At 40.1% G+C, this 25,541-nt stretch overlaps 1 protein-coding gene across 4 annotated transcripts in view; it reads left to right on the top strand.

The window, feature by feature from the left end:
- Positions 1 to 25,541, top strand: part of LOC146553313 (receptor-type tyrosine-protein phosphatase mu) — a 165,115-nt gene that overhangs the window by 1,127 nt on the left and 138,447 nt on the right. The gene's annotated exons all lie outside the window — the stretch shown is intronic.

Below are 25,541 nucleotides of genomic sequence, written 5' to 3'. Positions count from 1 at the left end.
CGCGCAATTAAACTTCTGTGCATAGCGTCAAAGTCCATACACCTCTACTGCAGGTCATATAGAGAGTTTTGTCACGTTTTCTGTGCGTTCCTTTGCTTTCCTACACGCTAAAGGAAATGATCTGCACTTAACAGCACTGTGCGCGCCACACGTCTCCTTTCTAAACGACATGCGCTGCAGAAACGAACAGTTTAAGTTATTAAGAACTCTTTCATTTGCACGCGGTCTGTTTTTAAGTGCAAAGTGTTTGTTTGTTTAAAATTATTTTTTATTTGGAGTTCATCTTGAATTCTGACGGATTTGCTATTTTACTGTCTGACCGGTTTGTGATTCCAGCTTCCACATAGGTACAAAAACTGCACACCACCTCAAATTAATCCCATTCATTCAGTTCTTAAGCTAATGTCAACTGCAATAAGTCTATTCAAAGCTTTGTGTAAGGGAAAAAAGAGTTCAGGCATTAGTACCAGATAGATATGTGATTTATTGGAATTACTGAAATGATGTGGCAGTCTTTCACCTTCAATATAATGACCATAGGTTGCCCAAGGGGACTTAACATGCAGAGACTAAATTAGCCTCAACAGGGGTCATTTTTGCTGTCTGCACAATGGCATTATCTATGCGGGAAAAGGCCCATTAGCCCATATTCATGCCAATCAATGAATGGACAATGAATGTCCAGTGTGCGAGTGTTCCATGCTGGCACTGCAATTAGAGCCGCATTTGAAAAATCTCATAAATAAATGGAACAGTCTGATTTGTATCTTTGAATGTCTTTGATTGTGTATACTGTTCTGACTCTGAATCGGTGAGTGTGCTGAAGTTGTGTGATGTGTGGTTTCAGTTATATTTGGATGCTGGACTTCAGCAGATTCAACACACAACACATTTTTCAGAGAGCCTGTAGGGGGCAGCATGGTACATATATAATATGATACCCAGATGATGACGTTAAGCTGCTCAAGAGTGGAGGACAACAAGTCAGATGGATCAGGATTCAGATATACAACTGTTTGTGTAAGCACTTTGATGGAAGAAAACGACTTTGCAGTCAAATAACTACTGATTTACTTTATTTGGTCAATTTTGTGTATGTGTGTATTTGTGTGCAGCTTTTTTTTCCTCTAAACTGGAGATGTTGATCTACTCAGAGAATTGCAGAAGTCTTATTAGGTATTTTATGATAAACAAATAGCTTTTATCAAGCAAGACCAGCACAGTGGGTCAATTTTAGTGACTGGGAACTTGCTTACCCTGAAGCTCAAAGTATTCCCAGTCCATTTTTCTGTCAGGTTTATCAGTCTTGCCCGCTGGCAACCTCACAAATGGCAGATTTATTGGAGTGGGCTGCACTGCAGGTCTCCCAGTGGTGCTGAAACCATCAATAAATGTGCTCCTAATTGCATGAGTGTGTGTAAATATGTAAACCAGGAAGAAATCAATTGGATGTATTTTACTCTCTGTGGCTTGGTGACGGATTAGCCACACACGGATGGAGATGTAGAGGCTAAATATGAGCCTGAAGATGAGGCGGGAGGCATTTGTTATGGGGAGTATGTGATAACAGCTCGTGTGATAATTAGATCACTGAGGTAACCAGAGCACCGGTCGACTTCAGTGCACAGTATCAGCACCTCGTGACTGTGCAGCCTCAATTCGATCACAGAGAGCGGCCCTTTGGAAGTCTTTTAATTTAAGCATTTCAAAACAAAATCCATAATCAGAATTCCGCTGTATCATTTTCACCTTCCTCCTTCCTTGTGCACCTGCACATCTGTTCTCAGCAGCAGAGGTAGAGATGAACTGCTCTTTTCTTCTACTCCCTCCTTGTTGCATTCACAATGCCCACCGGATGCTCTAGGTTCAGAGAGAAAGCAAAAAAAACAACACTATAAATCACTTGTTGGGTATGGCTAGTGCTTTTGTTTTCTACATTATGAGGACAGCTTTTTTTTTTTTTTGCTTTTTTTCCAGAAGGCCTGGCCTTTGCTATCTATACTCTGTCTCTGGACCAAGCACATTAAATTCCAGAGAGCTGTGCGCTTTGTTATGTTTACCACCTTTTCCAGCAGCCATAAAACCTGCCTTGTTTTGTGATAGGGGTGAGCCGTGTGTTGAGAATAATGTCTATGCCTGGAGAGTAAAGCTGTAGTTTGTCACCGCAGAGTGACTACTGCTGATAGCGTCCTGGTTGACCGATCCTGATTGCCATCCAAGCTGTGACTAAGGAGTAAAACAACACATTGGCTGCTTGAGAAGATAAACAGCACTTCATTTGAAGTCTGGCAATAATTTAGATAGTTTTTCACTCATGAAGTGTTTCTTCTCCCCCCCCCCCCCCCCCTCTCTCTCTCTCTCCCTCTCTTCCAGCTGACTCAGATTTAATAGAGACTTTTCCGAAAGGTGTCCTGAAGGATGGCAGTTTCTTTTGTGTGAGCCAGTGGAGAATGAAATTAAATATGCATGTGATTTTTTTTTTTTTTTTTTTTTAATTTATTTATTTTTATTTGATGGCTTCAACCAGTGTTGGAGGAGGCGAGAGAGAAGGGGGAGAAGAAGAAAAGAAAAAAAGCTGCGTGGTGATTGATGATAGTACAAAGCAGAAAGTGAGGTGTCTACATTCTTCTGTAACTTTGCTTTTCAGACACTTTTATTATGATGATAATGAAGGCGGTAGAAACACATGGATTTACTGAAGCTGTTCAAACAATGTGGGTACATGTGTGACTTCCCAGAAAAGGGTCTGCTGAGTTTGTCAGCAGAGCTGTCTTATGACTGATCATGGCTGGTAGACATTGGGGAGGATGTGTCACTTTAAAAACGAAACTTTAAGAATTGCACATATTAGAGCTGCCATATAGACACTATTTTTAGACCATCATTTAAAGTGACTGGATTGACAGTAATGCTCAATTTTTTTTTCCTGCTAGATAGAACATACTTTTTTGTTTTCTGTATAGAATTTAAGTACCTTATTTACATAGTATCCTGCTGCGCTGCTAGTCATTCAAAATTCAATAGTTCTATTCTTAAAAAGAAATGTAACCCCCCCAAAACTTCTACTGATGTCTTTTTTTCTCCACAGATTACTGGGCTATAGACATCAGCATATCTCACCAGAATGCAGTAATCAAGCCCAACTACTGTGCAAAAGAAAAACAAAACAAAAAAACCCCACACTTGCACAAAACCCATCTAATGCATTAGCAAGAAAGGCGAAGGTCTAATGTCAGGGACTCCAAAGAATTTCTAGACTTTAGAGCCAAACCTGGAGTGAGCAGTACACAGGAGGTTATGCAATACTTGCCACTCTCATTAGACCTATTATCAGAATAACAAAATACTGAAGTGAAGAAAGGGCACAGAGTTTGACACATTATTCAGCTTTGCTTATTCAGCCTCTGTTCTTTGGAACTTGCCAGAAGGCATGCTAGAAAATCAGTGTCTGAAGGAGGAGACGTCAGTGCACTGAAAAAGTAAACAGCATTTCATTACAAAGTACTTCCCGACTTGTGTTTAACATCACACATTGATAATGCATAGCAGTGCACGGAGAGCCAAGGGTGAACCTAACTGGGGGTGCAAGTGCAGTGACTGCTGTGGAAACTGAATTGCAGATACTTCCTCATGCATGAGGAAATCTGTGTTGTTGATTATGGTGGTGTTATTTACATGCGTACTGGCTCTTTGACACTTTGTTGTCTAGACTCTGTGTGTCACAGTTCTTTATGTTTCTAGTATGCAGCACTGCACACTTTATAATCTGGTTTCTTGGCCTTCATTAAGCCCGAGGAGACGGTAGCACCAGTATGTTGTTACGTACGAAAACCAAAAGGAGTTGGCTCCCTTCTGATCTGTGCGAACTCTTAACACTTACAAACTGCTGCTATGATTTGTTCCCCTTTAAATGGCATCTCTTTAGGGTACCCAGGCTTCTTTCTGAACTTGGTAGACTAACCTTCAGAGCACACTAAAGGTGCACGTCATTGTGCTTTTGGGTTTTTGTTTTGGTCTCCCTGAGAGAGTTCAGAGCTCTTATAAGGACTCGTGTAACTGAAGAGTGCAACTGCTATTCATAAGCTGGACTCTGTATTCTGTTACTTGTTGACTCAGACTTGCTTTGTTTTTTTTGTTTTTTTTATCTTGTATATTTGTGTTATAGGATTTTATAATTGTCGTTTGGTGTACTTTCTTGGTAAGGTCTCTCTCGAAAATGCGATTTTAACCTCAAGACACTTCCTGGTTAAGTAAAAAGAAAATAATCTTGAAACTAAAATGAGTTTGGGTACAGGTTGGGAGTGTTAAGTAGGGTTAGAAAGGTGACATTTTAACTTTACTGGCAACATACTTCAGGCCATTAGACATAAAACCTGTGATTTTGAACTTTGTGACTCTCAGCTGAAGTTTAGGCATAAGTAAATACAGCTATGATAAATTTCACATGCACACCAATTTAGGCACCCTAAGACATGCAGAAGAGAGTATTAGGAATAGGGACCAAAGAACAACACTCCAATTTGGACGTCCTCATCTCATTTGGTGCACTTGGTGCATTAGTCATAACAGCACAAGTTAACATGCACTTAAAAAAAAAAAAAAAAAAAAAAAGTGATGTCATACTAAATCCTCCAAATGCAGAGTAGAGGGCTTATTTGAAGTTGCCTGTAGCAAAGATTCAACGAATCCTTAAAATCCTCCTGAAAAAATCTGTTTCTTGTATACAGGGAGTACAGAATTATTAGGAAAGTTGTATTTTTGAGGAATAATTTTATTATTGAACAACAACCATGTTCTCAATGAACCCAAAAAACTCATTAATATCAAAGCTGAATGTTTTTGGAAGTAGTTTTTAGTTTTAGCTATTTTAGGGGGATATCTGTGTGTGCAGGTGACTATTACTGTGCATAATTATTAGGCAACTTAACAAAAAACAAATATATACCCATTTCAATTATTTATTTTTACCAGTGACACCAATATACATATACATATAAATATACATTTCTGACATTCAAAAACAAAACAAAAACAAATCAGCGACCAATATAGCCACCTTTCTTTGCAAGGACACTCAAAAGCCTGCCATCCATGGATTCTGTCAGTGTTTTGATCTGTTCACCATCAACATTGCGTGCAGCAGCAACCACAGCCTCCCAGACACTGTTCAGAGAGGTGTACTGTTTTCCCTCCTTGTAAATCTCACATTTGATGATGGACCACAGGTTCTCAATGGGGTTCAGATCAGGTGAACAAGGTGGCCATGTCATTAGTTTTTCTTCTTTTATACCCTTTCTTGCCAGCCACGCTGTGGAGTACTTGGACGCGTGTGATGGAGCATTGTCCTGCATGAAAATCATGTTTTTCTTGAAGGATGCAGACTTCTTCCTGTACCACTGCTTGAAGGTGTCTTCCAGAAACTGGCAGTAGGACTGGGAGTTGAGCTTGACTCCATCCTCAACCCGAAAAGGCCCCACAAGCTCATCTTTGATGATACCAGCCCAAACCAGTACTCCACCTCCACCTTGCTGGCGTCTGAGTCGGACTGGAGCTCTCTGCCCTTTACCAATCCAGCCACGGGCCCATCCATCTGGCCCATCAAGACTCACTCTCATTTCATCAGTCCATAAAACCTTAGAAAAACCAGTCTTGAGATATTTCTTGGCCCAGTCTTGACGTTTCAGCTTGTGTGTCTTGTTCAGTGGTGGTCGTCTTTCAGCCTTTCTTACCTTGGCCATGTCTCTGAGTATTGCACACCTTGTGCTTTTGGGCACTCCAGTGATGTTGCAGCTCTGAAATATGGCCAAACTGGTGGCAAGTGGCATCTTGGCAGCTGCACGCTTGACTTTTCTCAGTTCATGGGGAGTTATTTTGCGCCTTGGTTTTTCCACACGCTTCTTGCGACCCTGTTGACTATTTTGAATGAAACGCTTGCTTGTTCAGAATCAGAATCAGAATACTTTATTGATCCCTGGGGGAAATTATTTTTTGTTACAGTGCTCCATTTTAAACCAACATTAAGACAAGACAGACAATACGCTAACTAAGAATAGTACAATATATACATATATATATTGTTCGATGATCACGCATCAGAAGCTTTGCAATTTTGAGACTGCTGCATCCCTCTGCAAGATATCTCACTATTTTTGACTTTTCTGAGCCTGTCAAGTCCTTCTTTTGACCCATTTTGCCAAAGGAAAGGACGTTGCCTAATAATTATGCACACCTGATATAGGGTGTTGATGTCATTAGACCACACCCCTTCTCATTACAGAGATGCACATCACCTAATATGCTTAATTGGTAGTAGGCTTTCGAGCCTATACAGCTTGGAGTAAGACAACATGCATGAAGAGGATGATGTGGACAAAATACTCATTTGCCTAATAATTCTGCACTCCCTGTATTGTCAATATTCTGTTTGGTACCAGATATAATGGATCTGTTTGATACCTTTTCTGCCCTAATGGAGAGCTTGTAAAGACTGAACATAATTCCTGACAGGCATCTCTGCTTTTTCTGGCATCATATTTCAATTGGCATAAAATGCTTTCCAAGCAAAGACCCCGAATGTCAGCAGACACTTGGTGGTGGGTTTTTTTTGTTTGTTTGTTTGTTTTGTTTTGCCTTTTTCTGAATCGCAGTTAAATTCACTTCTAGCATGTTGTGGGTGGGTTTTGGCTTCAGGTTGGTTTTCAGTGAGGTGGCTGGATGACTAAGTGTCTCGTCAAAAAATACCACTGTTAACCATAAAAAGCTTTCTTGGAGCTTTCGCTGTATGTTTAGGATCTGCATTGTCTGAACACTGAATGACTGTGCAACAAAAAGACTATGATAGATATGATCATATTCATTTTGAAAGAAGGGTAAAGCTCCAATTAAAGCTGGATGCATACTGGGGGGGAAAAAAAAAAAGAAAAAAAAAGAAAGAGTTTGAGGTTAAACCATTGGAGTATGCAGCCAGCACAACAACAAACACTGCACTGTAAGTATGGGAATGAGCCCTTTGAGTCAAAAGAAATGGTTTAAAATCTTGGATCGCAAAGTCTACCAATATGGTTCATCATATCCCTGGAGTACCACTCCACACTCAATGATTAGCTGTTGATTTGCAAGTGATTTTATTTACATTCTTGAGAGGCACTAATAGTTTGAAGTTCATTCTCGAGGCGACTGATGTGGCAATGTTATCTGGGAGCTCTGCAGCGGAATGATAATGCCTTGAGATGTAACTGTGTGAAGGATGCCGGACAAACAGAGATGCTCTAATTATACACAGCTCCTTCTTCAAATGAAGAGGATAAAAGCTAATGAATCGCACACAGGCCAACACAGGGGCTGCCTAATGAAGAGAGAGTGAGAGGCAGAGGGGCGAGTATTTGTGAGAGAGTGTGTGTTTGTGTGTTAGGGATGCTCGAACAATTCTGTGATCTCATCACCATGTCTTTAAAGAAAAGAAAATCCTTGCAGGAAAAACAACAACTTACTATGCAGCGGATCATGTTTACAAAAGTCTGCATTCGTTGTAGGTGGCTCGGAGAATCCAGGCACTCTGGAAATCTTCACTAATTAATGCTCTAAGGGTCTCAATTGTTGTTAATGGTGACGGGATGGAGGAGGGGAATGAGGGAGGAGTAGGAGAAGCATTTTAAATCAGGACATTACAGTGTGGCTGCTCAATTGATCATTAGGCCTTTTTTCTCTGCACGCGCACACAGGGCGTCAGCTCACTTTTACTCATTATCTTCAAAACAGAAAGTTGGCTCCTTGTGTTGTGAGATTCCAGTCTGTCTGTGACAAATGACTGGCAGTCAGGTGCAAGCGGTTCTACGCTCAAATTGAATTGACCTCAACCCGGGCTCATCCTTCACCTATCTTCAAAATCCGCTGTTCAATCAGCATTGTCGCCTATAACCCGGGGGTTATTATGTGAATCGAAATTGATTCTGATAGCGCTCGCTTTGATATTTGGCTCAGGTGAGCGTGCGGCCTTGACCCAAAGCCTGAAGCTTAATTTCACGTTTGCCAGATAAAGCGCCCGCCGCTCCTGCTTTGCTGCTGCAGTCACGTCGTGGAGAATGTGCAAAGTTTCTTCTGTAATTTCATGAATAACTCAAGTTGCCTCCTTCATGGGAAAGTGCTCTTGCTAACTTGGAGGAGACTCCGTTTCATGCCAAAAAGCTGTCTGTGTAGGCTGCTGCTGCTCGCACTCGTGGTGGTAGTGTAGGTGATGGCAGTGGGAGGAGGATGGGATGCTGCTACTGCTGTTTCACCTTGTCTCCTTTTATTTATTAGGATTCTGTCAAGGCTCAGGCAGTAGGCAGGTGTATATCCCTCCTCCTCCTCCATTCCCCGTCTGGGCCTTATGAGTATAACCAGGGGCAAAATTCTCCATTACTGTCAGTCTGAATCTGTTGCTATCACATTAGCGCACGTCATGCAGTCATTAATGCATTAGGCCTTGTTTGAGTGCCAGTTATTTGCATTGGCTTTTACAATGTCTATTTGCCCTTGTGCTAAAAGCTGCCTTGGCTCAGCCTATTGACCATTTAACTGTTCAATAATGAAGCGATCCCTGAGGATAAATTTGGCCTTGTTGGTAGGCTACGGTTGAATAAGGGTATTAGCTTGTGGAGGAAAAAATAAGAAAAAAACCACACTGCATATATTTTTATGGGGTTCTGAAGGGAGACCTGTAGCGAAATTAAACTTCTATTTACCTACTTGCAGAGACACCCCTCTAGCATATCATCGCACCACTAACAGTCAAGTACACTATTATCCACCCTTATCCTCCACTTCTTCCTCCCAAAGCAGAATGTACCTGATTATACTCCTATCGGTCACACTCTGGCGCCTATTTGGAGGCTGTTATCTGTTTGCGGTGGAGACTCCTCAGGGAAGCGTACAGCCGATAAGAGACTGTTGTTCTGTAAACAACCCTCTGACCTTCTCAGGCTGGGCTTGGCTCCTTTTCAAATGGGTCTCTTTGTATTGGCCTGAAGCTCAAGTCTTCGCTTGACCGATTCCCCAGGGGAAAGTTTAATGGCATTACTGTACGCTCTACACCACGCAGGGTGGTCACACTGGAGCTGTCAGGGCCAGAGGGGGTTGGTGGTGGTGGTGGTGGTGGGGGGGGGGGGGGGGGGGGATTGTCTGTGGCTTCAAAAGAGCAAAGAATGAGTGAGAATAAACAGCTGGAAAAGATGTACTGCTGTCTCTTGCTCAAACATCAGGAAATGAGGATGATTGTGTGAATGACCCCTGTATGCCCCTGAGCTTTGTGGAACTGGAATTATCAGATATCCTCGTTGTGTTTTTCATTTTTTTCCTCTACTGTCAGCTGCAATTTTTGTTTTTAAGCAAGGGGCAAACCTCCAATGTAAAAATCTGATGTGAGTGAAGTGTATTAATTGCTGTTCTCGGGACGGCTTGGTTAAGGGCAGCGTGACTGATGACAGCTACATTTCTTGCACTTTCCTTGTTTAATATGCCGACATGCCTTAACAAATAATTCACTGGAAATCAGTAGCCCATGGCTGCACTGCAGCAAACTGTTGTACTAAGTCATTTTGGTGTTAAATACTGCTTCATCGACACGACTATTGAGACACACAGCTGCAGGGCCCGTGTTAAAGACGGAGCAAACACAAAACAATAACTGGAAAAGATGATGCTTGGCTCGAAGCTTGACTCCCACCCTGTAATCAGAGTTTGCCACGCTAAAGAAATTACAGGGCACCGGAGTCATTAGAAGTGTGGGGGAAGCTTCGCATTGCAAACGGAAACAAAGTTGAAAACACATGTTTTTGGAATAATGCACATCTGAATAAACAAACCGGTGAAAATCTGACAAGTTGATTGTAATGATAGTATGCTGCCGGCCGGGAGGATAAATTCAGTGAGTGCGACGTCTCGGAGACTTACTGGTATTGGAGCAAAAGAAGGAGTAATAATTAATGCGGAAAGCCTCAAGCTTGAGTTGGTTTTTCAGCAACGTTATCATCAATCCGACTGCCTCGGTGTCATGAATAGCACTAGACTTAGAAAATAATTAGGGGGACATGTTTATTATAATGTTAAGAAACCATCATATTAAAGTGAAATGATTTTAATTGTTCAGTTTAGGATTTTACTGTAGATTGTCTGTTTCTGTACATTACAGCTTCAAGCGATACAACCAAAAGAAACACAGTGTGAATATTTGTCTGTTGGGTGAATGTATTATGCCCACTGAGGAAACTAACGTTTACCAAAAATTTTATCTTTTCCCTTCTCTACTAAGACTTTGAGCAAATCCCAAGGCTATGTGAGGATTTCTCTCTTGCTATTTCCAGATCTCTGAAAGGAACAATATTCACAATGGGGAAATGGTTTTGAACATCGCTTGTAGAGAAATTTTACAAAGAAAGATTTTGGATGGGGAAGGGGTAGCAAAAATATCTTTTCCTGTTCTATTACCCTTTAGGTTTGTTTGAACTATATCGTTACTTTCTTGTGTGTAGGCATATTAAAAAATTTGTATATATTTGTTTTGTTTTTTTATAGGTTGGCTACATCCTAGCTAGCTAGCTACAGATGGGTAGCCATATTTGAGCTATAATAGCTACATAACAACAAATGAAAAGATGGGAAAATAAACCATTGCATATTAAACTTTGATATCTGTAATTTATAATGCGGGTAGGTCTATTTTTAGTTTTGACTGTTTTTCCTATAAGTTCTTGGTAAGTTGCTACCTATTTGTTAGCATGTACCAATTTAGTTATTGGGGGTAATAGCTTCAAATTATCATTGCATTTCAAGAAAATTTGTAATGATTACATTTCTGACCATATAGAAACATGATTCTGAGCATTTTTGTTTAACCCCTTCGCGCATAGTGATCACTTCAGTGGACAGCTATTCAAACTTGCACATAAACACAACACACAGTATGAATTCATGTTGTCCTCCTAAGTGGACATGTTTAAAAAAACAAAAACAAAAAAAAAAACACTATTTGAGAAGTACATGTTTGAAAAAAAAAAAAAAATACAAGTTCAAAGACCTTTTTTTTTTTTTTTTTTTTTTTTTTTTCCTTTTTTTTTTTTTTTTTTTTTCCTCCATGCCTAAAGATGAATAAAAATACTTAAAAAATCCTGATTGTGAATCTGCTGAAACAAGGTGACAGCAGTGATGGCATTGTCGTACAGTGATTATGACACAGCATTATATCTAGTGACACAACACTCTAAGTAAAAGAATAAAATTTTAAACGAATATCCTCACATGTGGCTCTCATTTTTTTCTTAGAAAGAAAATTAGGTAAAAAAAAAAATCTGCTAATTTATTTTTTTTCATTCATCAGGTCCCAATCAGCCCAAATATCAAAGAGAAATTAAAAATGCATGCCGTGGAAGAGTTCGGGTCTTAGGAGGTTAATACAAATGCCATTAGTGATTCTGCTTGTTGGTCCAATTGTTTAGCATGCTGAGTATGAAGTGTGAAACTGAGAAGAGAAAACCCGTGAGTGTACTAGATGTACAAAACTGTGCTGCTACGACTTTATCTCCAATGTTTTGCAGTTCTCAAATTTTTGGTTTGCAATGAACTAGACAAACTGGTGTCTGTTCTTAAAAGAAACCAGTTTATGATTTCTATCCCAAGTTTGTGGTTTACTTGTAAATTGAGTTTTCCCTGCAATTTGCCTTAGCCTGTTGACTAAAGTCCAGCAACAGGCTTTGGTGTCTTACCGTAACTAGGCAAATGTAGTCCCCATGTTTGCATGAGGAAAAATTAAAATCAGTTTTCATGAACTTGTATTCTGCTACAGTTAATTAGCAGAGCTCACTATGTTTCTTACTGTTTTGTGAGCCATGATCAGCTTGTGAAACTCCCAAAAGCAGATCAGCAGATCTTGCATTCAATCCAAGCTGCTCATGTCCTTGACTAGTGGTCAAGGAACTGTCAGCTTTATGACTTGGTTAAATAATTTATTGTCTGTGGTAGAATGACAATGACAACGGTAGAATGTCCAAATAATTTTCTTGTAGTATATCTACTTTATCCAACTTCATACTGACATGGACCGGATGCCACTGCATACGCAATAGTGCCCTTAGAGAAAAGAGTGGACCAAATGAACGTGAGCAGAATTAAATGTCGATGTCAGTGAATTTTTTATGTGACACCTATGCCTCCGTTGGACAGGCCAGTGCGTCTCATTTCTGGAGCAGCTCCACAGCCTTATTTAGTCACTGGGAAGTTGCAGTGGCATCAAACGGTGGCCTGGTAAGGTAGAAGTGCAAAGTCTGGGTTGTGAGGATGAATAATTCACTCCCATGAGCTCAGACTTCTTGCTGTGAGACTAATATTCAACAGCACCTGTGTATCTGAAAATCTTCCACCTTCAACCCACCAGGTTCCTTTCCCTGGGGGGAAACTTCAACCTGGCGTTACCCCAGCTGTGCTTTCTCCAAACTGCCAAACTAACAATGTGTAGCCTGGAAAGCTACAGAAGAAATACAGAGAAGTGTACAGTTACTGTTGTGTGAATGGACTCTGAGAAATACTGAGAACCATAATGAGTTTTGGGTGTACAAATGTCAATCCTTTTTTTCTTTTTTTCTTTTTTGTATTAACAGAAAAATAATGAATGAAAGGAAAAAAAAATGATGATATCTACCAAGTCTCTGGTTAGATGGCCCCTGATTGAACTGAACATCTTAACAAAGTCACATCACCACACGATCCATTTTAAAGCTTTCTGGAGCTGGTCACATGTTCCCTGTTAGCACTCTGAGTTGTCATCAAGATTAATGCCACACGATCACAATCTTTGAAACAGCTGAATCTAACGGTGAGAGTCTTTTTCCCAAAATCAATCACGAATTTGAAACCTGAGAAAAATGTTGCTTTTTATTGTTACATTCTTGCATTTAGGAATTCTTGCAAGAACTGCAGCTACTGGCACCATTTTAATTGTCAGCTGCCCTTAAATGCACACAATAGGCTGCTGTTGATGAACTTAAACATTTTATTTTTCCCTTATTGGCTTCTATGTCTAGCAATGGTGTTCTGAAGCTGTCTTGACTTTGGTTTGAGATCAGCCCTCTAAATTTTTCTGTCTGCTTATCATTTCTACATTTCATCATTCAGCCTTCATTTCTGTAACCGTCTGAACAAAAGGCATTCAGAGGTTGACAGATCTTCCACATCCAAGTATGCGTGCATGTAGGCGTTTGTGCGTATAACACTTACACTGTGTTTACAGCATGTGAGTCTGTGGCTGCTCACGACGTCACACGATCTAGTGCATGGCAGGGTTGGTATTTTGTGCCTTTGTGCCGTACGTGTGTGTGCTGTGTTTTTCCTCCTTGTCCCCTGTGTGTCAGGTAGTATACCCATCTCAGGCTTATTATCAGGGTGTTACAGAAGGCGGCAGACAGCAACGCCAGTGCCTTAATGAAACCTAGGCCTTGGCTAATTGGTGACACTGTGGCGTGAGGGAATGAGAGAGGCAGTAACCAGACTGGAGGGATGAGAGGAGAGGACACACAGGAGGAGAGGACACAGACACTCTCCTGATCAAAATCCTGCAAATGCAAACCTCCTTCCTGACCAGAGATGGCTCTGGTAACCTGGTAACTACATTTTCAACTGGGCAGAGTTATTCTTTTTCAATCTTCTCCTTTTCATTATACCTTGTCAAGTCTTTCATTATGGCTGTTATTTCAGAAGGGTCAAGTTTGGCAGGAATGACCCATAGTCCCTTTTTGTTTGTGGTGCTTTATCATGAATATGATCAACCTAAACTGACTCTGTAAGTATAAATTACTGAGTCATGAAGACTTTATTACTCTTCAGTGTTGTTTTTTGTTTGTTTGTTTTTGGGGGTTTTTTTTTCTACATTAAGTAAATTTAAAAAACCTGAACATTTTCAGCTCTTTCCATTGTTTATAAGACTTCATTTTAGCAAATGCAATCGCTGTTTTGTTGACCACTTTACCTGCATGCAACCAAAGCCTGATCTGATTAATGGTATTTGAATACAAGAGGAAATACAGACAGAAACCAGAAATCTTTCAGAGCCCAAGAACTTTTATCTTGCCTACATATTCTGCATAATGATAGATCTGTTTAGAGATTAAGTGAAACCTAATGTGGCATGCTCGCAGCACTGAAGAAAAATGCGCAGTAACATGTCTTTGCAGAAACAGTGCAGTGATTATTTTACAGACTGCTTTCAAATGAACTAAATTTTTACACGTCTCAAAAGAAATGCAAATATCTGCACAAATGGACAGAAGAGGCAAGTAAATGTATGTGTGGTGTATAATTACTTTATTTCTTCCCAAAATCTGGATTAAGCCACCCTTTAACCATGTGCTGGATAATAGTGCCAGGGGTTGTCTGTAGTGCTTCCTGTCTTGCTCTGGGCTGACTGTCTGACCTGGCTTCCTTGCGGAGAGCCAGTTTGGCTCCCCAATGTCCACAAGAGCTTGAGGGCTCCTAGCAGAGTGTCAGAGCTGACCTTTCTCTGTTGGTAGGAGGAGTATTGTACAGCCGGTTTCTATCTGTCATGCCTCCAGCAGTGTTTATATCTCAGGAAAGACCACAGGGGCCTGCTCTAATGTTATGTTGGTGCGAAAGGAAACGAGGTACAGTGTGCGTTGTATTACTCAGTTGGTCTCATACCGATACTGATGGGTGGTACTTGCTTCATTTATTTCTTGCACAAATCATTATTTGTCATCGAAACTCAGAATTATATAAGCCATCTAAAAGTTCATTAAGAAGAATGGCTTACTTTAACATATCGCCGGCAGTCCATTAAGTTAAAGAACTAGGTACAGAAGCAATTTCATTCCAGCTTACGAAAGATTAATCCTAAAACTAATAGGTGTTTAAATTCCAGTTTATCCTTTATCTTCCCTGGTCCACATCTGAGGCTAGGCTTATTTTTCCTAAAAGATTGTGATTAAAGCTCTGGAAGGGCTGACCGTGTTGTTTTAGACTACATGTAATGACCTGATCAAACATCCCCCTGCGCTCATGGGCTGACAAGCATCACAACAAATCAGGTTTCCTTCCACTTCACTTCTCTCCTTCTGACTCAAGTGACAAACTTAGCCCAAGTCTATGATCTGGCTGTCTTCAACCACGGGGGGGAGATCAAAGAAGGCAAAAAACATTAGCATAAAAGATTATGTATGAGTTGTAATTAGTGACTGCCTCTGTAGTGACAACAGAAAAATATGTGGTTTTGGCTGGAAGATGAAACGAAGGTGGGGTGAGGCTTATAATAACCAGGTCTGAGCTTTAGCGCCACAATTTTAATTGAAGAAATCCCCAAAGATTGTCCAGCTTTTCCAGGAGCACCTGACTCAGAAAAGATAGATTAGGATTGGTCTTATTAATTTTTCTTAAATGCATTCACGCGCATTTCATTTTCTCCAAGATAATTAAAGTGTGTTACTTTGACGGCTGGCCTCCTAATTTCATATGCCCAAGTGTACCACTGCAACCCGGGCAATGCATATCTTTTAAGAGCACTTCCCACCACTCCATCCTGTGAAATTAGGTTATTTCCTCCAGATTCAATTCAAAATCATGTATAGTTGTCATATCACATCAAGGTAGTACATTGTGTTTCAGAGTGAGTGATGCAAGATTATTCCTTTAGGCTAAAATTGATTTTTCTTTTTTTTATCCTCTCCGTTCTCCACTCTGGTACAGTGGGTTGCCATATTTATTGCATGTGGAAAATCTTTCTGAGGATGTGTCAATTGGCAACACTGTAAGAGAAATCTTTTTAATGTGTCTCTGCTACAGCATGTCATTAGAGGCAATTTCCCTGCCACAAAGAGGGTCAGCAGAGGGGGTCACATTGTTTTTGTGTGCTGATTGGACCATTATCTAGAATTGGGGAAGAAGACAATTTTTGAAATCTCACTTTAATCGTTATAAGTAGCTTGGTGAGGTGGAAGTTCATCTTACACACTTGTAAAGAGGTACTATATTCAGAAATTAAATAGGACGCCCTCTGATGTGTGCACCTTATCTCATACTAATACTAGCACGCACACACACATGTGCACTATGGAGCACTTACAGAGGCTTATCCTCTTGTGGGAGGAGCTGACATTTACTCTGTAAAATTCACCTTTGGTTTGTGCCTGGATTTATGATATCACTCTTATCTAGATTCCATCACAATTTTTCATTACTGTTGCATGGTACCAATGTGTGACTTTCTCTCGGAGTAACGAATGAGTTGACTGAATAGTTCAGTCAAAGTCTGCAGTATGAAATATGTTCTGTTTGCATTAGGTCTGCAATGAGGCCCCACACGATGGTGTTTGACTGGATGCCAGGCAATCCGTTGGCTGCAGTGGTGAAACATTTAAAACCCTTCGCTTAATTAATGTTTCACCCGAGTTGCTCCAATTCTGTCAATCCCTAATTCCAGGAGGGATATTATCCTTTGCCAGCTAATAAGTTTTTAAACATCTTTTCAATTTACTTGGGAATATGTAGTGATTTGCTTAACATCGTTAATATATCTACACTATTAATCTCACAGGAGAAAGTCGGCAGCAGCAGCTGTCTTGCAGGCTCGATTTTTTTACCAGGAATATTTTTTTCTTAGCTGTAATGTCCATTTTCATTCATCTTCCGGCATCACACAAACTTAAGAGCACTATCCTTGGATATAAGCAGTCTCTCAAACACACAATATACCGAGCACAGTCTTAGATTCATAGTTTGACAGCATATTTGTTGCAAGAGAGAAATAATCACCTGAACTGTCCTTAGATTGTGTGGTTCTTTTAAAATGAATGTCTTGTAAAACATTTCTCCCAGTTTGGGTCCAGAGATGGGCTGAATTCCAGCCCAGTGGGCAGGAATGATGTTAATGCTCACTAATGTTTGGCAGCACACAGTCTCACACTCGGTATCAGTAGTAATGAGGAGAACACTTGAAAAACAGCAAATTCCTCCAAACGCACCCTCTATTAGACAAATCATTTTGTTCTTGCTTGGTGTGCTTGTGCTGAACAAGTGATTTTTGGTGCCAACAAAACAATGACAAACTTACCAGAGATGTCTTAAATGATACCAGGCACAACAGTAATCCCACATTTTGTACTACTTCCATAATACTGAAGGGTGGAGCTGCATAGTTTGCTTTTTTTCTGCTTTAAGAAAAAAAAACACGAGCCAGTGTGACCTGATTTTGGTAACAAAATCTTAACATTTTTCAGGTAGCAGAAGTTTCACAAGCACAAGTGATCTGAAACCTGAAATGAAATTTTCAGGGTGAAAACTTCCAGCAACATAGCAGAGGAAACCACCCATGTTCCTTGCATGCTTTTCCTCACGCTTGCTGTTTCTGTGGCCCGAGGACATTACGTGTGCCTCTCGAGGCAAGGCATCTCCGGTACGGAGACAGATCTGCGGAGACAGGGAACACTTGCAAAGACTGATACCCCGGCCAGGCGCCTGCTGCCATTTAACAGTCTCGCATTGCTTTGATCTGACATTTGCGTTTTGCCATCTCTCGTCCAAGTCATCACCCCAGCTCTGCTGCTGTCGTTTTAAACTTTGTATAAGGAAAGACATGCAAAGTCTACAGATGATAGCAGATAAAGAGTACTATTCCAAAGCACGTATGAAACCTCTAGCCTCACAGTATATATATGTCTTTGAATTGTCCTTCTTGTGCAGTAGGCCAGACTTTGGATTCTGCAAAAAATGTGATGCAGCCTTGCTCCCAAAGGAAAACACTGAGCCTGATGAGTTCCCGGCGGCCAGGCCAGGTGCTGCTTTTGGAGTCGTGGGGCCAGCGCAGATCTGTAGTGTCATGGGACGGAGGATTGACATGATAACATACCCGTACCGGCTCGCTGCGCCACCAGGCAGCACGGCCACACAGCTTAATCCTCTCTCCACGAGGGCAGAGCTGAAACACTCATCCTCTCCTCGCTCAATTCTGTCAAAACAAGGGGGTTTTGTCAGCCATGAGGGGCGTTGCATTCCTCTCCGTCCCTGCCAACGGAAGCACTATTACTGCCTGCCAATGCCCCTGGAAAAAAAAAAAAAGAAAATATATCCAATATGCATATTATTCTAATACTAGCCGTCAGTGCCTGGAATTGCTCTGCATGATAGCATAATGAATGCAGTGCCTTGTAGGTTTCTACATAAAGCTGTTTTGCCACTTGGATGAATAATTCATACTAGCCCAGAGGCAATGAATCAGCCAGGCAAGAACTAAGAAAATTAGCTACCAATTAGTGTTTATTTATGGGAATAGTGTGTTTTACACTTAATCCTAATGCCAAAGAATGTATGTGCAAAGTACAACTTTTGGTGACCGCTTTGACCTTGATGACACAAATGAGCAGAAGAAAAGTGGGTTTGAAAGTTTGATGAATCAGATGACCCCCATGTCTCTGTTGCCTCCCCCTCCCCCCCGTTAGGTTAGGTTATTGGACTCTCTGACTCCTGTCTCAGCCAGCCTCCAGACATACAGTATCAGTCGCCCTCTCAAAGCAGATTGATTTAATCTCTCGACACATGATGTGTAAGGGACTTTGTTGACGGAAGGGATGCGATGTGAGGTTTTGATGCTGCCACCAGCGAGCTAAACCTCTGTCTCCTTGGAGCGTGCAGCCCCCCCGACTTCCGCCATCTTCTCCGCCAAGCCACCCCCCACCCCACCCCCGGCTGTTCTTAGCCCAGCGCACTGGCAGCCTGCCCAGATACATTGGTAGTCGTTAGTTGTCACTGGAATGATGTGACACGTCGCTCTGATTTGCAGGGACTGTTGTTGAAAGTGATCGTTCCTGCCAAGGAGAAGCCCTCACCACGGATAAATGGACACTGAACAGCATGTGAACAGAGAGATAAAAATGGCAGAGAGAAAATAAACTAGTCATCCTTGGAGTTTAGCTCTACTTCTTTGGGGGCTGGTGGGCTTTGCAGAGGGGTTTTTCAGAGAAAGACAGATGGAGAGTTTGTGCTATCTTCTATTCTTATTACCGCTTTTCTACGTATCTCTCATGTTTAAAAATATTTGAATGCTTCACTCTTGAAATTTGTGAAATTTGCTCAAAACAGTTTCTCAAGGTCAGCCAGTAGAGAAGATATCTCCAGCCAATTCAATGAAAGACAGACACGAGTGTAGGATGGGTTTTATAGGAATCAGAAAAGCTGTCAACAGGATGATAAAGGGGAGGGGAAAAAAAAAAAAAAAACCTTGCCAGAGATTCATGAGGATAACTCTACAGCGTCTGCGCTCTCCTTTTCTTTCTTTTGTGAAGCTTTGATTGTGAGGAAATATGCTGCTGCGGACGTCTCGTAGAAAGTGCTTTTCACAAGCTCCAAATGTGGAGTTGCAGAACCGAAATGAGTCAGACATTGTGTTGGCCAGAAGATAAGGGAGGCCAGGTGACAGACGGCTTCCTCTGAGCTGCAGGATAAGCTCTCTTCATGTTTTTGAATTTAGTTTTTTAAAATAGAGGGCTAGGAAGAATTGAATACAATTTAAGGACTCCTTGAGCACAGATTGGACAGAATGAGGCTGGAAAAATGATTGTTTTACTGTATCACACTGACACGTGGGTCTTTTGTTCTGTACCCTGCTGAAGACTATTGAGTCCCTTGCATTATTTCTTTGTGCTGTTTTTGTTTGTTTGTTTTAGGCATAAAAAGTATATTCTACCTAATGACTTAATTTAACTCTATATTATCTTCCTAACCTGGTCAAGTGGAAATGTCGTTGTGTTTGTCTGCAAATGGGTAATTTAGGATATTAATATAACAGTCAATTTGGAAAGATACAGCCAACAAAACTTTACAAGCAAACACGTTTTTGTTTCTTTTTCTTGGATTTTGCTTGGATATTTATATATTTTAAGCGTTCCCCAGCTGCATAGATATGTGCCCTTTTGAATAAAAAAAAAAAGCAGACAAAAACAAAAAGTGCTCCAAGAGCACAAACCTCCATCAAGGCAGTTCACTCCCTGGACAGTGTTTACTTTTAAAGCAAGAGTATTTTATTTTCTGTATATTCACTTTGTCTTCTTTGGTCTTTTAAAACATACTTGAGAAGTTTGTGATGCAGTGAAATTAAATGCAAAGTGCAGCTTTTTGTTACTGGCCCTATTGAACCCCATTTGAATAAACTTGACATAATTCTGAGTAAAATTAATTTTCTTTTTACTTTTGTGGTACATTTGTAGCATTTTTTTTTTCATTCATTTAAGTTTTCTAATAAATATCAAGTGAAAGGTTTTTGATCACATGCTTGCTTTGTTTTCCAAAAACAAAGTTATATTCATTCAGGACATTATACATGTAATTAAATAGTTATTACTGTAATAAACATTAAAAAAGTCATAATAAAATAACGTGATTATTTGGAGTCCCCTGTGTATAATTCCCTACAGGCCCATATGTTGTCAACACAGAGGTACTAAGAAACGTAGTTTTAAATAGCTCTATATAGCATTATTGTCATCTTCAGTGATACTGGACCTTTGGGCAACTTTGGCAGCAGATCATTGTGTTTTGTGAATTTTGGAATTGGGAGTAGATGGGGTAGACTCTTGTAGTTTAGCGAGGCATTTTTAAGCCGTTCGAACCATGGAACAAAGATGTTACTCACTTGAGATGATCTTCTTTACATTACTGACTACATACATAGTGCTATAAACTCTTCAGTTTGTGGACAGGCACTGCGGGTTTATGGAAACACCGTGCTGATGACAAGACCCAGTTGCAGAGTATCAAAGGCTTGAGTAAACAGCTTAGCTCAAATAAGACCATAAAAGCTCTGTGGCCCACAGCCAGGTCACTTCATGCATGTGAGTGTTAACCGCTGTGTTGCGGCACCAGCATAACCACAACAAACTGCTTTGGACTCGTAGAACACGGTGATTAAAATACTGCTTAATTTTGACTTGTTGTAAAACATTCTTCCCGTTTTAGCCGTTTGCTGTCAGATCTGGTCTCTCAGTCGAGCAATGGAAAACTTGTTGACTTATTTCTGTGTCCCTCTGTCATCTTCCATGCTATGGAGATGATGTGATTCAGTTATGAGTCATGAATTGCTGTGCTATCATGTCTTCTCCTGAAATTTCAGGGAAGACGGCTCTTGTCACAAGCCATTGTGGTTTGTTCCATCAGACTGATGTCTGAAGCGCCTATGTTGTGTTCTCAGTCAGTAATTAGCCACAGCCCTACAACCTCGATAACACAATTATATCTGTGGCTGCTACTTTGCTCCACACCCACTGCAATAATGAATGAACTACAGGTTAATGAAAAGTGTGTGTGAAATGGAAGATGCCTCTTGAAAAGTTTCACACATCTAATTCATTAAGCGCTGAAGCCCGAGGCACAATCCGCAAAATTGCTCCAGTAGTAAATTTACCGCTTACTTTGCAACTTCTCACCTTAATCATTAGAAAATTAAGCTTGTGAATGTCAAAACGAGGCACAGCTTGTAAATTTTATGCACAGGATGGATAATACATTTATGCACGCACATTTTCGGAAATGCTGCCGAATGTTCATCTTTTCCTTTCAAGGAGCAAATGTTTCTCTGAATATGTTATCATCATATTCAGATTTGTCATTTCGAAGTTTAGGAAGTTTGCAAACTCACTCAATCTGTCGGGTAAGTTAGCGTTTTGTGCATTCTTTGTTTTTTGTTTTTTTTATTTGTATGCATGTGGTTTATCCCAAGTGGCAGAGTTAGAAGATTCCAGTCTTCGTTCCTTGCAGGATCCATGTTTGGAGTAAGAACAGCTTTAATTGCTGGAGAGGCAAATTCAGAGGCTTTCAAGCCTGCACAGATTTTCTTTTCCTCTTTTTCTTTTTTACTGTAGTGTCGGGTCAGCACTACAGATGGTCATGTGTAAAATTGGTTGTCGGTTTCCTGCCTAAACATCTGGGTGTTGGAGTAATATCCAGTGCAACGTTTGCTGACCATATTTTGTATAATCACAAGTGTACTTTCTCAGATTCCTCCTGCCATATGGAAGCGGGGTACACAAGGTTAAATTAAAAGCTTCCTGGTTAGTTTAAATATTCACAGATGTTAAATAACTCCGTGGTTTTCTTCCAATCTCCATCTGAGGCAACAAAATCATTATTAAAGGATCATTTCTTAAGTTTTATACACAGACAAACAGATGTAAAACCTATTCTCTTATCTTTAAATTTCATGAATATACAGTTATAGCTATAAAAAGTCAGCATCACCATCATCTCCAAGTTCTGTACCTTTTTAGGGATGCATATCAGCCACATTGTTACTGGCCCTATCAGGCTTTAAAACAGCAATCCGGATGACTTACAAATTACATCAAGTTACATACAACAACAACAACTCCTCTAAAACCCACTGATTTTCACCCATATGTCCTATGGGTGAAAATCAGTGGGTTTTAGAGTCCTTCGAATGTACTGTTCTGTTCTTTTGTCAACTTCCCGAGCATGGTTCAGCACACTTTAGAAAAAAATATGACTGATCAAAAATCATATTTACCACAGGTGAGATTCGGGTAACATGTCCTGATCATAAATTTCTACTGCAACATTGATGTTTGTGTCATGCTTTCAGTATTCGTTTTAAATACGTTCCAGCCTTCATGTGTACATATAATAGGATTTTTATTTTTTTTTCACTTCTAGGGTGAATGTCTTTCATGGTGCTTAAATATGTTGGTATGTTTCTGGCTACCAACCCTGTTTGATACCCAGCTATGGAAACCTTGCTTAAGAACCTTCTGGATTGGCTACAGATTTGCAGAGTTACTTATTTAGTTATTTGAGAAAATCAGATGCTTTGCTACAGATGCAGCTTTTTAGTGTCGTATAGGCTATAGGGAACTCCACTGGAGGTATGAACACCATTTTTCAAAAATATATTTCTTCATGAAACTGCTCACAGAAAAGGTCATTGTTTCCAGAAAGCACCATTGCTGCTGGGTTTCAAATGTGATTTTTATTTATTTATTTTTGTGTATTTCAATCACCTCAAGCAACACCTCTCTACAGGCATTCTCATCAGAACTATGGAAGATGCACCAAAAACGGTCTAGTCCAAGCATGCCAGCCAGATAGAAAATTTTGCATATTTGATTTTTAAGAACTATCCTGTAAGACCTGCTCCCTCATCAACCCTGAAGCCAGCAGCTTTTTGTTGAGATGGAGCACCTCCCCCACCTTCAAATGATCCATCCTCTGTTCATTCTCACTCTCCCACACTAATCTTACATTGCCTGGATGTTGTTTTGTGTGTATTGCTTTTTAATTTAGTAGCTTGCCATCGCCAGTGTGTGAATGTGAGTGTGAATGGGTGAATGACTGAATGTAGTGTGAAGCGCTTTGGGGTCCTTAGGGACTAGAAAAGCGCTATACAAATGCAGACCATTTACCATTTCATTTGTACAGTGAAATTCTATCAGATGGATATTCTCTTTCTATTTTGAATTGGCAGCAATTGTAAACGTGACTGAACTTGGTGTTGGAATTGTTGTGATAAGGTACATGATGTGACTAATGTCACATAAAATGAAACTTCTCTGGTTGTTCTTGTATTCGGCATAGATGAGTCATGAAGACGTTTCATTAGTTTTTGATTTTAGTGTTAAATGTTTAATCTCCTGTCTTTTTATTTTTTTTTAATGCTCTGTCTCTCTTCGTTTGTTGATCTTCTCATGCTTAAACTCCTGACAGCTACAAGCCCTGCAGCATTTGGATATTGTCCCTCTTGATTTCCGTGGCATTTCTGAAACCATGTCAAAATAGCCTAAACATGGCAGTGAGTGCTGCAGTGTTGGGGTGTGAAAGAAGCTTTGGCAGCTCTCCTTGTTTTTATGATTGATTTAGCTCCTCTAGCCAAACTGATATAGGTCGAAAGGCCTGTGGGATGGTCAAGCAGAGCAGACGGCTCAAAGTGATGTCTGACTGGATGAGACGTTTTCCTCAAATGTAAGAGTACCGAGAGTATCATGACCTTTCTGGCCATAAATAATGTAGGTTTTTTTTTTTTTTTTTTTTGGGAAAGACCTGAGGAATCAGACTGACAGATTGACAGATGCCACTGTTTTTATGAAGGAGCAGCCTCGAGGTACTGCCAAGAAAAGTCCGTTCCTACGACTTCTTAGTCAAACAGTTTTAGCATATTTATTTGACAATGGTTAAAGTTTGATTTACCTACTTAAAAATGCCTTTAATGTTCAAGTGTCAATGCCAGCTGATGTATTATGAAGTCATTTGCTTCTAGTCCAAGTTTAGAGTTGCTACAGGTTTCTAATTACTGAATTCATTCTGTAAAAAAAATAAAACATGTTAAACTTCAGTTTTTCAAAGTTCACTTAAACAACTGAAAATAAAGTGCTCTGCTGCTGGTAAGAGGTATAAATAACTAACTGAAAATAAGACGCTGTGCAGTGTGCACTCACATTTACCTGATGTATTTTACTTTATTAAACAGAAGCAGGTGCAACAGATTCATGAACTCCCCCCCCCCCCCCCCCCCCCCCCCCCCACAAAAAAAAAAAGCCGGGTATGTACGTCTTCATAACTTCACTAGATAACAGGACAGCAATCCTTTTATTTTTTTGCTTGTCTCCAAGCTAGTGCAAGAAAGGAAAAGGCTCATGATCAGACATGATCAATTATTTGGCAAGGCAAACAAGGTGTTTCTGCTTTTGCTCGCAATCGATCAGTGCAGGTAACTATCTGCATCTACAGCATTGTTGTCATTATTTTTACCCATAATAAATCAGTGTTTTTGAGTGGCTGGTGGTAGGGCTGCTCGATTATGGCAAAAATGATAATCACGATTATTTTCACTGAAATTGAGATCACGATTATTTGACGATATTTATTTAACACTTTAAGACCTACTATAGAACCAAGTCCACCAGAGCTTATATTATTTTTTTTACATGCTGTAGTGCCATTTGTGGGAGCATTTCAAGTTGCTATACATCAATACAACTGTTATAGCCCATATTTTAATAATATGTATGCATTAAGTCCATAGTAATTACATAAATTGCAAAAAAGTGCAATAAACTACAAAAAAAATTGAAAATCGCTTTTGTTTTGTTTACATATATTTCTACTTGGAGAAATTTAAGAGGCTTATCCCTCAAAACTTTAAATACAATAAAGTTGCAAAAAATAGTTTCCCACCACAGGAAATTTATTTTGAGTGTCTTCATAGTTTTATTTTGGAAATACAGCAATTTTTATATACTGCAGGAAAAACAAAAAACAATCCTATGATGCAAATTTGCAAAGAAAACAGCATGTGCATCATTTCACTGTGGGAAGTGTTACGAACAGCTGATAGGAACGGCAAAGCATGTTTCTGGAGTATTATGTTTTTGTTCCTGCAAGCGCTTTTTATGCAATTTTTGCAAAGCTATATGTGGAACGAAACCGTGACCGAGGACAAGCTGATGGCATAAGATGTAAGTACAACTCCTCCGGTTTCATATGCAAAACAAATTATTGCGCTAGCTTAC

The sequence above is a fragment of the Mchenga conophoros genome, linkage group LG18 (assembly GCF_057382185.1).
Source record: "Mchenga conophoros isolate Kocher_MC1m ecotype Shallow Benthic linkage group LG18, M_conophoros_male_GT1.1, whole genome shotgun sequence".
Taxonomy (NCBI): domain Eukaryota; kingdom Metazoa; phylum Chordata; class Actinopteri; order Cichliformes; family Cichlidae; genus Mchenga; species Mchenga conophoros.
Note: the sequence above shows the minus strand (reverse complement) of the source record. Positions and strands in the feature narration are given on the sequence as shown.